This window comes from Stylophora pistillata, unplaced genomic scaffold (genome assembly GCF_964205215.1).
Source record: "Stylophora pistillata unplaced genomic scaffold, jaStyPist1.2 SCAFFOLD_93, whole genome shotgun sequence".
Classification (NCBI taxonomy): domain Eukaryota; kingdom Metazoa; phylum Cnidaria; class Anthozoa; order Scleractinia; family Pocilloporidae; genus Stylophora; species Stylophora pistillata.
In genome coordinates this window covers 139,929-153,189 of record NW_028290852.1, presented here as the reverse complement: position 1 = coordinate 153,189, position 13,261 = coordinate 139,929, and the positions used below count along the sequence as shown (strand labels likewise).

General features: G+C 39.2%; 2 long non-coding RNA genes across 2 annotated transcripts; both read right to left on the bottom strand.

Annotated features, from left to right (window-relative positions):
- Positions 1-2,234: 2,234 nt before the first annotated feature.
- Positions 2,235-7,751, bottom strand: LOC148715756 (uncharacterized). The gene is made up of 2 exons (XR_015995865.1): positions 6,692-7,751; positions 2,235-2,530 (listed from the first exon to the last, which is right to left on the bottom strand). It is a non-coding gene; the product is annotated as an uncharacterized LOC148715756 (long non-coding RNA).
- Positions 7,752-8,027: 276 nt separating this feature from the next.
- LOC148715755 (uncharacterized) lies at positions 8,028-12,783 on the bottom strand. The gene is made up of 2 exons (XR_015995863.1): positions 12,642-12,783; positions 8,028-8,321 (listed from the first exon to the last, which is right to left on the bottom strand). It is a non-coding gene; the product is annotated as an uncharacterized LOC148715755 (long non-coding RNA).
- Positions 12,784-13,261: the final 478 nt, after the last annotated feature.

The following is a 13,261-nucleotide window of genomic DNA, read 5'->3' as shown; positions in this document are numbered from 1 at the left end:
CAACTGTTGACATTTGGGTAGGGTTTTTGTCAGGCAAAGACTTCTAACTCAACAAGTTCTAGATTTCGATTTTGTACTGTATAATTATTTAATGGCACTTTCATTTAAGATATTTTAAGACTTCTAACTCAACAGGTTCTAGATTTTGATTTTGTACACTATAACTATTTAATGGCATTTTCATTGAAGACATTTTAAGAACCTGTCTTGCCAGACATTCTTACACGCGGGTTTTTACTGTAGTTGCAATGTTTGATATTAGAGGAAAATATTCTTCCCACACCGACAGAAATTGGAAAAAGAGGCCTTAGAGGTAGCAAAAAGGAATTTGGCTCTCTTTTATCGACTGTTGACATTTGGGTAGTGATTTTGTCAGGCAAAGACTTCTAACTCAACAAGTTCTAGATTTCGTGGCAGCTGTACAATAACTCGTAAGTGGAAAGGCAATAAAACGAGTTTGTGTTTTTGTGGCAAATAGTGCTCTCATTAGTACTGGTCTGTATCGTGGGCACTTTCCAAAGTCCAAGGACTGTTTTGTTTTGTTTTGTTTTTGTTTTGTCTTTTTTTTCCCCCTCGCTTTTTGCATCACTATTATTAAACTTGTTGGGGCCATTGCTGAGATCATCACCATCGATCATCACTACCCTCAAAGTCATTTGCAAGGATTTAAAAACCAGTGCCCCTGTCTCGAGGTGGAAAACTTGCAAAACACTCTTGAACATCGAGGAAAAAAAAAAAAAAAAAAAAAAGAAAAAGATTGCTTCATAGGGCATTCGAAAAAATCCCTTAACTGGTCTACTCTGTCGGCTTTGCCGTACCTACAAAAATCATTACCATGTCCATGCTGGACATGCTACCAAAAAGCCTTGCCGGCCCAACAATGAACCAGCAGTTACTCACCTTTCAAGCTTTTCTTGAAACACCTCGTTTCATCCACAAGTACAACAATGTCCAGAAATTCCTCGGAATGCCCGTCCGACTTTGAAGTTGGAGTCGCATACTGGTTAAGAAATAAAAAAAGCTATTCTCGGCGAAAAATGAAAGGTTCCTGGCTGGTTGGCCGCCATTTTCTCGGTCCAGTTCTCTAGTCTAGCTATCGTCCCATTGTTCTGGCGCAGAATTCTGCGCCAGAACAATGGTTGACCATATTTGGAGGATTTCCATGGCTGGACTCTCGTAGTGGAGAGATGATGGACTTTGGGCAAGCGCACATTTCCCAAGAATCTACCCGAACCCACGCGAGGGAGGACAGCCGAAAAATAAAAATAAAAATTAAAAAGTAATCGAACCATACATCCTCTATCGACACGGAACTTGGAGGCCAAGCATATCTCAACCTCCTCTCTAATTAAACTGCCAGAAGTGATTGAACTGTTACTTCTCCCTATAATATTCATGCACGATCCAACAAACAGCTAATGAGAATACTCAAACTCGTCAGGTAGATGATGTCCCCTCGATCGCGCACCCAATTCCCATAACCTGTCTACAAGGAAATGTCTGGCAGCTAGAGGGGACACTTGACAATCACATCTTGGGAGTTTCGGGGTCAAGAGCGCGTCATCAGCACCTTTTCCTCGTCTCCCGTTCTCGCAGGCGAGTTTTGCTTGTCATTTAGAACCGGTCGGGCTGAGAGTTGCATTTGAAGCCCCCCTCACACGACAACCTACTTAGACTGAAATTTCAAGCCAGGTTCTCATCGGTGGAGTTGCCGTGAGAGTGTCCGTGTCCTCAACCTGACTACGATTACTGTCTGCCATACAATTCTCACCATGTCAGTTCCGAGAATTTGGAGCTGGAAGCGACTAGCAATCCCCTAAACTAATACCTTCCTTTATTCTCATCACTTGTCCCCTTGATAATGTATCGATATCGTAGGGAGAAATTCTCTCTTGGTCAGGGGAGGCAACACAATTTTTGATTTAGCTCTGCGTGCAGTTTGAACACAGCGAGTACATCTTCGTGCTTAGTTTCCTCTAACACCCGAGCAGAACACAAGCCCCACTATAATAGGCGCTTAAACATTTCGACAGAGATCAAGGACCAGTGCAACTTTGAATCCTGCACTAGGGCTAAATGCCTTTCAAACCAGCGGGTCCAGATCAGACGACAGACGCACATTTGCCATGGTTCCCGCACGCATTCACCGCAGACCTGCAAAGAAGGTCAGGGGCCCATGCAAATTTGAATCAGGGCTGCTCGTAACTGAGGAAACAGCAACGGCGAAACGACAATTCTCACACTGAAACTTCCACACATACATGCATGCATGCATACGTATCACTTTATTTAAACTTGGATTTAGTGTAGCTCGAGAGAGCTAGTATATCCGAGTAAAATACAGCCAAATTTATAAATATAAGTACAAACATATCTAAAATTACTACGCGCGCACGCACACACACACATACATATATATACAACTGTCATTAGTTCTTCTTGCTCCCTCAAAAAAATACTATTCTTGGCTCCGCACTACCTTTCAAGCTTTGCAACCACCTCATTCCGTCGACAAATGCTCCACCGTGTACTGTGTAAAGAGGACAAGAAAATCATAGGTCAACATGAGATCATTGTGGAAATCGATCGCAACACTCGTTCATCCCAGCACTAAAGGGTAATCCGGCCCGACAATCAATTCCATACGAAAAACTTTGGATATTGCTGCTGGCTTCATCAATATTTTCAACGTGTAAGCCCTACACTTGCCAGCTCCCTAGGGAATCATGTGGGCAACTCCCTTAAATACAGGAAATCTTCTCCTGGCTGGATTTTTGTCCTTTGACTCCCGTAAGTGACCAAGACAGAATTTCTCCTTACAATAGCTAGCAGAGAGGTACTGAGAATAGATGAAATCATCAATCAGGGGGTTTCAGGTTGATGCAATACAAAATTCTCCAAACCGACATCATGAGAACTCTATGGCAGACAGTAAGGAGAATCAATTTAAGGAGATCTCCCTAGTGAAGTTGAAGACAAATGAACAATTAAGATAAATGAAAAGAAGGAAAAATCGCAACCTCTCCATGATTAGGCCAGTTCAAAGCGGACAGGATGATTCCTTGTTAAAATACACTGCCTCGGTTAAAGAAAAAAGAAAAGAAAAAAAAAAAAACATAAGGGGGCTATTCCATATGAGACATGAGAATTTGACAGATTTTCCAATTCAAAATATGAGAGCCAAACTTATTTCTAATGAAAGCTTATACATAGTTCTATAAGAATCCAAATCTACACTGGCAGTATTGGTCACGCCCAGGGTGTGTGACGCCATTGTTTTTTAGGGTTTTTTATTAACCGAATAAGCCATTTTACATACCAATATCTAAATTGCCATATCTCAAAGAAATTGATTGCTATGAATCAGATTTTGAGATCTCAACTACTCACTAGGATGGGCCTTTCAATGGCAAAAAAAAAAAATTCTCAAACATTTGATGCCTCAGACAAAAGACAAAGACATAAAAGACACAAAGACACAAAAGGTGTTGCGGACACGACCTCCAGGGTATGATTCAGAGCAACATTTATCTAATTTCTGTCTAGGTTGTCAACTGTTTCAGGTCTTATTTATGCTGCTCTTATGGTTGAGTATTATGGTAATTTTGATACCCCAGCTTGACACATTTGTAAAAACCCAGAAAACCTCATAAACTTTTCAAACATGAGAAGATACGTAGATATTTAGTGACACAAATGATAGTTATAGACATATTACGATATATGTAAGGCTATCAATTTTTTTACAATTTTCTAAAGTATAAATGGCCTTTGATGCCCAAAATGGGCTAGATCGTCAGAGTTTTTATATGTTATTTGTTATTTATTTCCCAATTTACAGATAAAAGCAATAAAAACAGCATTTTTACTTCAGTGGCATTACTCTGAACATTATTAGTGGTGAATGAAAAGCTCTTTCCTGAACATTGGCAAAATAAAAAGGTACTTCAGGGGTAATTTTATGACACGACTCATTACAATTCAAATAGTTCGGATCTGGCTTTAGGAGACATTTAATACTCAAATTTCGCCTCTAAATGTCACGTGCGCAACGTAGAATTGACCAAAGATACATTGATCAACTACAAAAATCTATCCTTGTTTACGTCAAGTTAATTAAGAGAAAACTTGTTAATGCTGTTTTTAAATGATGAGAAATGTTCAATTGTTCTGACATCTAGTGGTAGGCAATTCCACAGCTCGGCCTACAATATGATTGAGGAGAGAAAACTTGAAAACATCAGTTTTGAAAAAGGCCTTTAAGCAGTGTAACTCCACTACTATTTTCTGATGTTATAGTGTAGGTGTCCTAAAAATTTACACACGACAGAAGGTTGAAATCGGTATTCTCTGGAGCTTGGAACATGACCAACTCTATTCCTTCCTAGAAAAAAAGAAAAAAAAGGAAATTCTACGCGAATATCAATTTGGCTTCCGATAGAACCGCCCTACCCGACGAGCCGTACTCAAGGTCACGGACAAATTAAAAGGAGCGATGGATAAAACACGAAAGACAATACATGTAACTGATAAAAATACCTTGCAACAATACATGTGTGCCAGGCCCTTACTGGGCAGACTACAACGCGCACATACGTGAAAAATTACACTCTTGACCGGCGGAAGACAGCCGGGTGTCTTTTTCATGCATCCCTAGTGCAAAAGCCTTTACTCTATCAAGTCCAAATGTAAACCACTTGTAGGCTCAGCAACAATAGATCAGACTAGAAACCAATCAGATTTACACAAATTAAAGTAGGTTGTGCTGATTGATACACATAGTAGCTGACCAAAATAAACAGACGCTTCAATTGTTTTTAGGTACATTGACAGACACTGACAAAATTTCATTGCCGAGTAAGATTTCGGCAGAGGCACGAATTTTGATCGCACGTCACGTCGACCATTCGCAGGATGGCGTGGAGTTGACCTTCTCATTTCATGTCTCCACGTAGCTTGAATTTGGGAAACACACTGGCATGAAACAACAACATCCATAATGAGAAAATTTGACAGATTCTGCTACTTTAAATTATAGGATATACCACCATGCGCCTGCCCGTACATTGTTTAAGTCACGTCTCCGATGACTTTTCCTGAAACCTATCTTGGTGACACTTGTCGTCTCTTAATTGAACTTTCTGTCAGAACAAAACATCCAGGTCAAATTGTGAATCTTATTGGGTTAAAAATTATTAGCAGTCTTAGTGTAACGTTACTTCAGAGTACTACCCAACATGCGATTCATTGGAATATTGTTAATTGTGTCCTTATCTTGTTATGCACCTTTCTTATTTTCCCTAGATTCTTCCATGAATTTTGTAACCCCACATTCACCTGCCTCAAATGAATTTTTCTGTGCTTTCTTTTTTTATTGAAAATTCAGTCCCACAAAACCCAAATACAATAATTGGAGTATACCAATGAGTAGATATGTATATCGGTGATTTCGTAAATTCTTCATCCACTTGTGATTTTCATCTGTTCGCAGATGACTCAAATCTGTTTTATTCTGATAAAGATTTACAGCATCTTGAGGAAACGGTCATTAAGCAACTCGGTGAAATTAATACATGGCTTTGTGCTTAAACAAACTGTCTCTTAATATTGATAGAAAAAAAAACACACACACACACACATTTTGTAATATTCCATCCTTACCAGAAAAAATTGAATTACTCTATGAAAATTGAAATAGATGGCAAAGCAATTAATGAGCATAAAAGTGTTCAGTACTTGGAAATTCTCATAGGCTATCAGCTGTCTTAGTTAGAAAGAACATTTTAACAACTTTGGACAAAATTATCTACGACGCATTGTTCTTTACAACATTGGGCATTATCTGCATGTCAAAGATTAACTTTAGTTCGATTACACCATGCCATCATTCTTCCTTTTTTCTTTTCATACTGTTGTATAGTCTGGGGTAACACCTATGACCCTAATATGAAACCAGTCCAGAGAATACCAAAGAAAATGGTTCGTCTGATTACCTACTCTGATTTTTATACTCGTAGAAGTACTTTGTTTTTTCAACTTAAACCTCTAAAACTTCAGGATCATATCAAACTTCAAACTCTTTACCTCATGCACCAATTCTTGATCGGCAAATTAACAAAGCTTTATGACTCGTTCCTTATTAAAACTTCAGATAAGCATAATGTTAAAACTCGCTGTGCAACTAGGAATACTATTTATGTTCCAAAAACTCGAACAAACTATCATGATGGTAAATTTAATATTCCATTCAATGGACCTATCGACACAAAGGTCATCTTGCAGATAACATACATTTCTTCCAAAATGCAGCTCTTTCTTATAACAATTTTACTACGCAGAAATACAGAAGAACCTTGCAATGGTTTAGAAATGTAAGTTCAAAAAAATGATTCGAACAGAAAATTCTACGCGTCGCGTTGAAAATGTCGCAACTGACCCAAGCGCTTTGATTTTTCTTGAGCTTCAGGCTAGTGTACGATTTTCTTTTTCTTTTTCTAGCAGATTTCTCTTTTGCAAATCACAGATTTTCATTTCGTTCCGTTTCACAAACTGCATAGGGCATTCGAAAATCCCTTAACTGGTCAACTCTGTTGCCTTTGCAGTACCTACAAAACTCACTACCACGTCCATGCTGGAAATGCTACCAAACAGAGAGCCTTGCAGGCACAAAAATGAAACAGCAGTTACTTACCTTTCAAGCTTTTCTTGAAACACCTCGTTTCATCCACAAGTACTCCAGTGAGTCCAGAAATTCCTCGGAATGTCCGTCCGACTTTGCAGTTGGAGTCGCATACTGGTTAAGAAATAAAAAAAGCTATTCTCGGCCAGAAGTGAAACGTTCCTGGCTGGTTGGCCGCCATTTTCTCGGTCCAGTTCTCTGGTCCAGCTATCGTCCCATTGTTCTGGCGCAGAATTCTGCGCCAGAACAATGGTTGACCATATTTGGAGGATTTCCATGGCTGGACTCTCGTAGTGGAGAGATGATGGACTTTGGGCAAGCGCACATTTCCCAAGAATCTACCCGAACCCACGCGAGGGAGGACAGCCGAAAAATAAAAATTAAAATTAAAAAGTAATCGAACCATACATCTCCTATCGACACGGAACTTGGAGGCTAAGCATATCTCAACCTCCTCTCTAATTAAACTGCCAGAAGTGATTGAACTGTTACTTCTCCCTATAATATTCATGCACGATCCAACAAACAGCTAATGAGAATACTCAAACTCGTCAGGTAGATGATGTCGCCTCGATCGGGCACCCAATTCCCATAACCTGTCTACAAGGAAATGTCTAGCGGCTAGAGGGGACACTTGACAATCACATCTTGGGAGTTTCGGGGTCAAGAGCGCATCATCAGCACCTTTTCCTCGTCTCCCGTTCTCGCAGGCGAGTTTTGCTTGTCATTTAGAACCCGTCGGGCCGAGAGTTGCATTTGAAGCCCCCCTCACACGACAACCTACTTAGACTGAAATTTCAAGTCAGGTTCTCATCGGTGGAGTTGCCGTGAGAGTGTCCGTGTCCTCAACCTGACTACGATTACTGTCTGCCATACAATTCTCGCCATGTCAGTTCCGAGAATTTGGAGCTGGAAGCGACTAGCAATCCCCTAAACTAATACCTTTCGTTATTCTCATCACTTGTCCCCTTGATAACGTATCGATATTGTAGGGAGAAATTCTCTCTTGGTCAGGGGAGGCAACACAATTTTTGATTTAGCTCTGCGTGCAGTTTGAACACAGGGAGTACATCTTCGTGCTTAGTTTCCTCTAACACCCGAGCAAAACACAAGCCCCACTATAATAGGCGCTTAAACATTTCGACAGAAATCAAGGACCAGTGCAACTTTGAATCCTGCACTAGGGCTAAATGCCTTTCAAACCAGCGGGTCCAGATCAGACGACAGGCGCACATTTGCCATGGTTCCCGCATGCATTCACCGCAGATCTGCAAAGAAGGTCAGGGGCCCATGCAAATTTGAATCAGGGCTGCTCGTAACTGAGGAAACAGCAACGGCGAAACGACAATTCTCACACTGAAACTTCCACACATACATGCATGCATGCATACGTATCACTTTATTTAAACTTGGATTTAGTGTAGCTCGAGAGAGCTAGTATATCCGAGTAAAATACAGCCAAATTTATAAATATAAATACAAACATATCTAAAATTACTATGCGCGCACGCACACACACACATACACATATACAACTGTCATTAGTTCTTCTTGCTCCCTCAAAAAAATACTATTCTTGGCTCCGCACTACCTTTCAAGCTTTGCAACCACCTCATTCCGTCGACAAATGCTCCACCGTGTACTGTGTAAAGAGGACAAGAAAATCATAGGTCAACATGAGATCAATGTGGAAATCGATCGCAACACTCGTTCATCCCAGCACTAAAGGGTAATCCGGCCCGACAATCAATTCCATACGAAAAACTTTGGATATTGCTGCTGGCTTCATCAATATTTTCAACGTGTAAGCCCTACACTTGCCAGCTCCCTAGGGAATCATGTGGGCAACCCCCTTAAATACAGGAAATCTTCTCCTGGCTGGATTTTTGTCCTTTGACTCCCGTAAGTGACCAAGACAGAATTTCTCCTTACAATAGCTAGCAGAGAAGTATTGAGAATAGATGAAATCATCAATCAGGGGGTTTCAGGTTGATGCAATACAAAATTCTCCAAACCGACATCATGAGAACTCTATGGCAGACAGTAAGGAGAATCAATTTAAGGAGATCTCCCTAGTGAAGTTGTAGACAAATGAACAATTAAGATAAATGAAAAGAAGGAAAAATCGCAACCTCTCCATGATTAGGCCAGTTCAAAGCGGACAGGATGATTCCTTGTTAAAATACACTGCCTTGGTTAAAGAAAAAAGAAAACAAAACAAAACAAAAAAACAAAGGGGCTATTCCATATGAGACATGAGAATTTGACAGATTTTCCAATTCAAAATATGAGAGCCAAACTTATTTCTAATGAAAGCTTATACATAGTTCTATAAGAATCCAAATCTACCCTGGCAGTATTGGTCACGCCCAGGGTGTGTGACGCCATTGTTTTTTAGGGTTTTTTATTAACCGAATAAGCCATTTTACATACCAATATCTAAATTGCCATATCTCAAAGAAATTGATTGCTATGAATCAGATTTTGAGATCTTAACTACTCACTAGGATGGGCCTTTCAATGGCAAAAGAAAAAAATTATCAAACATTTGATGCCTCAGACAAAAGACAAAGACATAAAAGACACAAAGACATAAAAGGTGTTGCGGACACGACCTCCAGGGTATGATTCAGAGCAACATTTATTTAATTTCTGTCTAGGTTGTCAACTGTTTCAGGTCTTATTTATGCTGCTCTTATGGTTAAGTGTTATGATAATTTTGATACCCCAGCTTGACACATTTGTAAAAACCCAGAAAACCTCATAAACTTTTCAAACATGAGAAGATACGTGGATATTTAGTGACACAAATGATAGTTATAGACATATTATGATATATGTAAGGCTATCAATTTTTTTACAATTTTCCAAAGTAAAAATGCCCTTTGATGCCCAAAATGGGCTAGATCGTCAGAGTTTTTATATGTGATTTGTTATTTATTTCCCAATTTACAGATAAAAGCAATAAAAACAGCATTTTTACTTCAGTGGCATTACTCTGAACATTATTAGTGGTGAATGAAAAGCTCTTTCCTGAACATTGGCAAAATAAAAAGGTACTTCAGGGGTAATTTTATGACACGACTCATTACAATTCAAATAGTTCGGATCTGGCTTTAGGAGACATTTAATACTCAAATTTCGCCTCTAAATGTCACGTCCGCAACGTGGAATTGACCAAAGATACATTGATCAACTACAAAAATCTATCCTTGTTTACATCAAGTTAATTAAGAGAAAACTTGTTAATGCTGTTTTTAAACGATGAGAAATGTTCAATTGTTCTGACATCTAGTGGTAGGCAATTCCACAGCTCGGCCTACAATATGATTGAGGAGAGAAAACTTGAAAACATCAGTTTTGAAAAAGGCCTTTAAGCAGTGTAACTCCACTACTATTTTCTGATGTTATAGTGTAGGTGTCCTAAAAATTTACACACGACAAAAGGTTGAAATCGGTATTCTCTGGAGCTTGGAACATGACCAACTCTATTCCTTCCTAGAAAAAAAAAAAAAAAAGGAAATTCTACGCGAATATCAATTTGGCTTCCGATAGAACTGCTCTACCCGACGAGCCGTACTCAAGGTCACGGACAAATTAAAAGGAGCGATGGATAAAACACGAAAGACAATACATGTAACTGATAAAAATACCTTGCAACAATACATGTGTACCAGGCCCTTATTGGGCAGACTATAACGCGCACATACGTGAAAAATTACACTCTTGACCGGCGGAAGACAGCCGGGTGTCTTTTTCATGCATCCCTAGTGCAAAAGTCTTTACCCTATCAAGTCCAAATGTAAACCACTTGTAGGCTCAGCAACAATAGATCACACTAGAAACCAATCAGATTTACACAAATTAAAGTAGGTTGTGCTGATTGATACACATAGTAGCTGACCAAAATAAACAGAAGCTTCAATTGTTTTTAGGTACATTGACAGACACTGACAAAATTTCATTGCTGAGTAAGATTTCGGCAGAAGGACGAATTTTGATAGCACGTCACGTCGACCATTTGCAGGATGGCGTGGAGTTGACCTTTTCATTTCATGTCTCCACGTAGCTTGAATTTGGGAAACACACTGGCATGAAACAACAACATCCATAATGAGAAAATTTGACAGATTCCGCTACTTTAAATTATAGGATATACCACCATGCGCTTGCCCGTACATTGTTTAAGTCATGTCTCCGATGACTTTTCCTGAAACCTATCTTGGTGACACTTGTCGTCTCTTAATTGAACTTTCTGTCAGACCAAACCTCCAGGTCAAATTGTGAATCTTATTGGGTTAAAAATTATTAGCAGTCTTAGTGTAACGTTACTTCAGAGTACTACCCAACATGCGATTTATTGGAATATTGTTAATTGTGTCCTTATCTTGTTATGCACCTTTCTTATTTTCCCTAGATTCTTCCATGAATTTTGTAGCCCCACATTCACCTGCCTCAAATGAATTTTTCTGTGCTTTTTTTTTTTATTGAAAATTCAGTCCCACAAAACCCAAATACAATAATTGGAGTATACCAATGAGTAGATATGTATATCAGTGATTTCGTAAATTCTTCATCCACTTGTGATTTTCATCTGTTCGCAGACGACTCAAATCTGTTTTATTCTGATAAAGATTTACAGCATCTTGAGGAAACGGTCATTAAGCAACTCGGTGAAATTAATACATGGCTTTGTGCTTAAACAAACTATCTCTTAATATTGATAGAAAAAAACACACACACACACACACACACACACACACATTTTGTAATATTCCATCCTTGCCAGAAAAAATTGAATTACTCTATGAAAATTGAAATCGATGGCAGAGCAATTAATGAACATAAAAGTGTTCAGTACTTGGAAATTCTCATAGGCTGTCAGATGTCTTAGTTAGAAAGAACATTTTAACAACTTTGGCCAAAATTATCTACGAGGCATTGTTCTTTACAAAATTAGGCACTATCTGCATGTCAAAAATTAACCTTAGTTCAATTGCACCATGCCATCATTCTTCCTTTTTTCTTTTCATACTGTTGTATAGTCTGGGGTAACACCTATGATCCTAATATGAAACCACTCCAAAGAATACCAAAGAAAGTGGTTGGTCTGATTACCTTTTTCAACTTAAGCTTCTAAAACTTCAGGATCATATCAAACTTCAAACTCTTTACCTCATGCATCAATTCTTGATCGGCGAATTAACAAAGGTTTTTGACGCGTTTCTTATTAAAACTTCAGATAAGCATAATGTTAAAACTCGCTGTGCAGCTAGGAATACTATTTATGTTCCAAAAACTCGAACAAACTATCATGATGGTAAATTTAATATTCCATTCAATGGACCTATCGACACAAAGGTCATCTTGCAGATAACATACATTTCTTCCAAAATGCAGCTCTTTCTTATAACAATTTTACTACGCAGAAATACAGAAGAACCTTGCAATGGTTTAGAAATGTAAGTTCAAAAAAATGATTCGAACAGAAAATTCTACGCGTCGCGTTGAAAATGTCGCAACTGACCCAAGCGCTTTGATTCTCTTGAGCTTCAGGCTTGTGTACGATTTTCTTTTTCTTTTTTTAGCAGATTTCTCTTTTGCAAATCACAGATTTTCATTTCGTTCCGTTTCGCAAACTGCAGCAAGCCATTTGGAATCATCCACGCCACAGTCAAAACATTCGCCAAAAATAAGCAAGGCACTTGGAAAACTATGGTTAACACCGCGACTCAAGAGAAGTTCATTCTTCAGGTTGCGGTCAATGGGCAAATATTCCGCTCAATTCACCCTAGAGACGAGTATTGGAAGGATTCTTGCAAGTGAAGAACGTCGGAAAGCCATCCGCGAGAGAAAAATAATGGTTTCCGACGAGCGCGCGCGGTTCGATGGTGGCCAACCAACGGATGGTCAAGCGACATTTGCCTGGTGTTTTGTAACTAAAGATAGAAAATGAGCTTACCTCTTTCTCTCCACACATCTGATCTGTTTTCAAGCGAAGGAAATAAGAAAAGACTTGAAGGAAAGACGCCAACACTTCGAATACTATAAAATATGGCAGCTCTGGTATTTAAAAGTACCAGGCGCGTGACCTCAAAAGCTCTTCCCAGGCCCTTTTCCTCTAGGAAAAAAGTCACGGGAGGTGTCGTAATGGAGTGTCCTCTCTTCACGGAACGACCATGGTGCAGTGTTGAACCAAAATCCCACTGGTAGCTTTGAGCGGTAGAATCGCCCCATATACAAATTCGTTGTAAGCGTTAGTGTTTAGATTTTAGGCTGGTAGTTTCTAAAGAGGCTGCGTCGGTGGGGGTAACGAAATAATTTGGATATATTAACAAAGTTGAAATGGTAAATTGGCCACCGCTCGAAAAGTCAGCTTTTGTAATCGTTACGGTGGCCAATTTACCATTTCAGCTTTGTTGATATATCCGAATTATTTAGATTTTAGGGTTATGGTTCAGCTGTTTTCGTTATTCACGCAAGCTTCTGTGAAACTTGTGTCTAACCTTAAGGTTAGGGTCAGGCCGACGGAAGCTTCCGTGAAACTTGTGCGGCTAACCCCAACTCTATGTCTAACCTTAA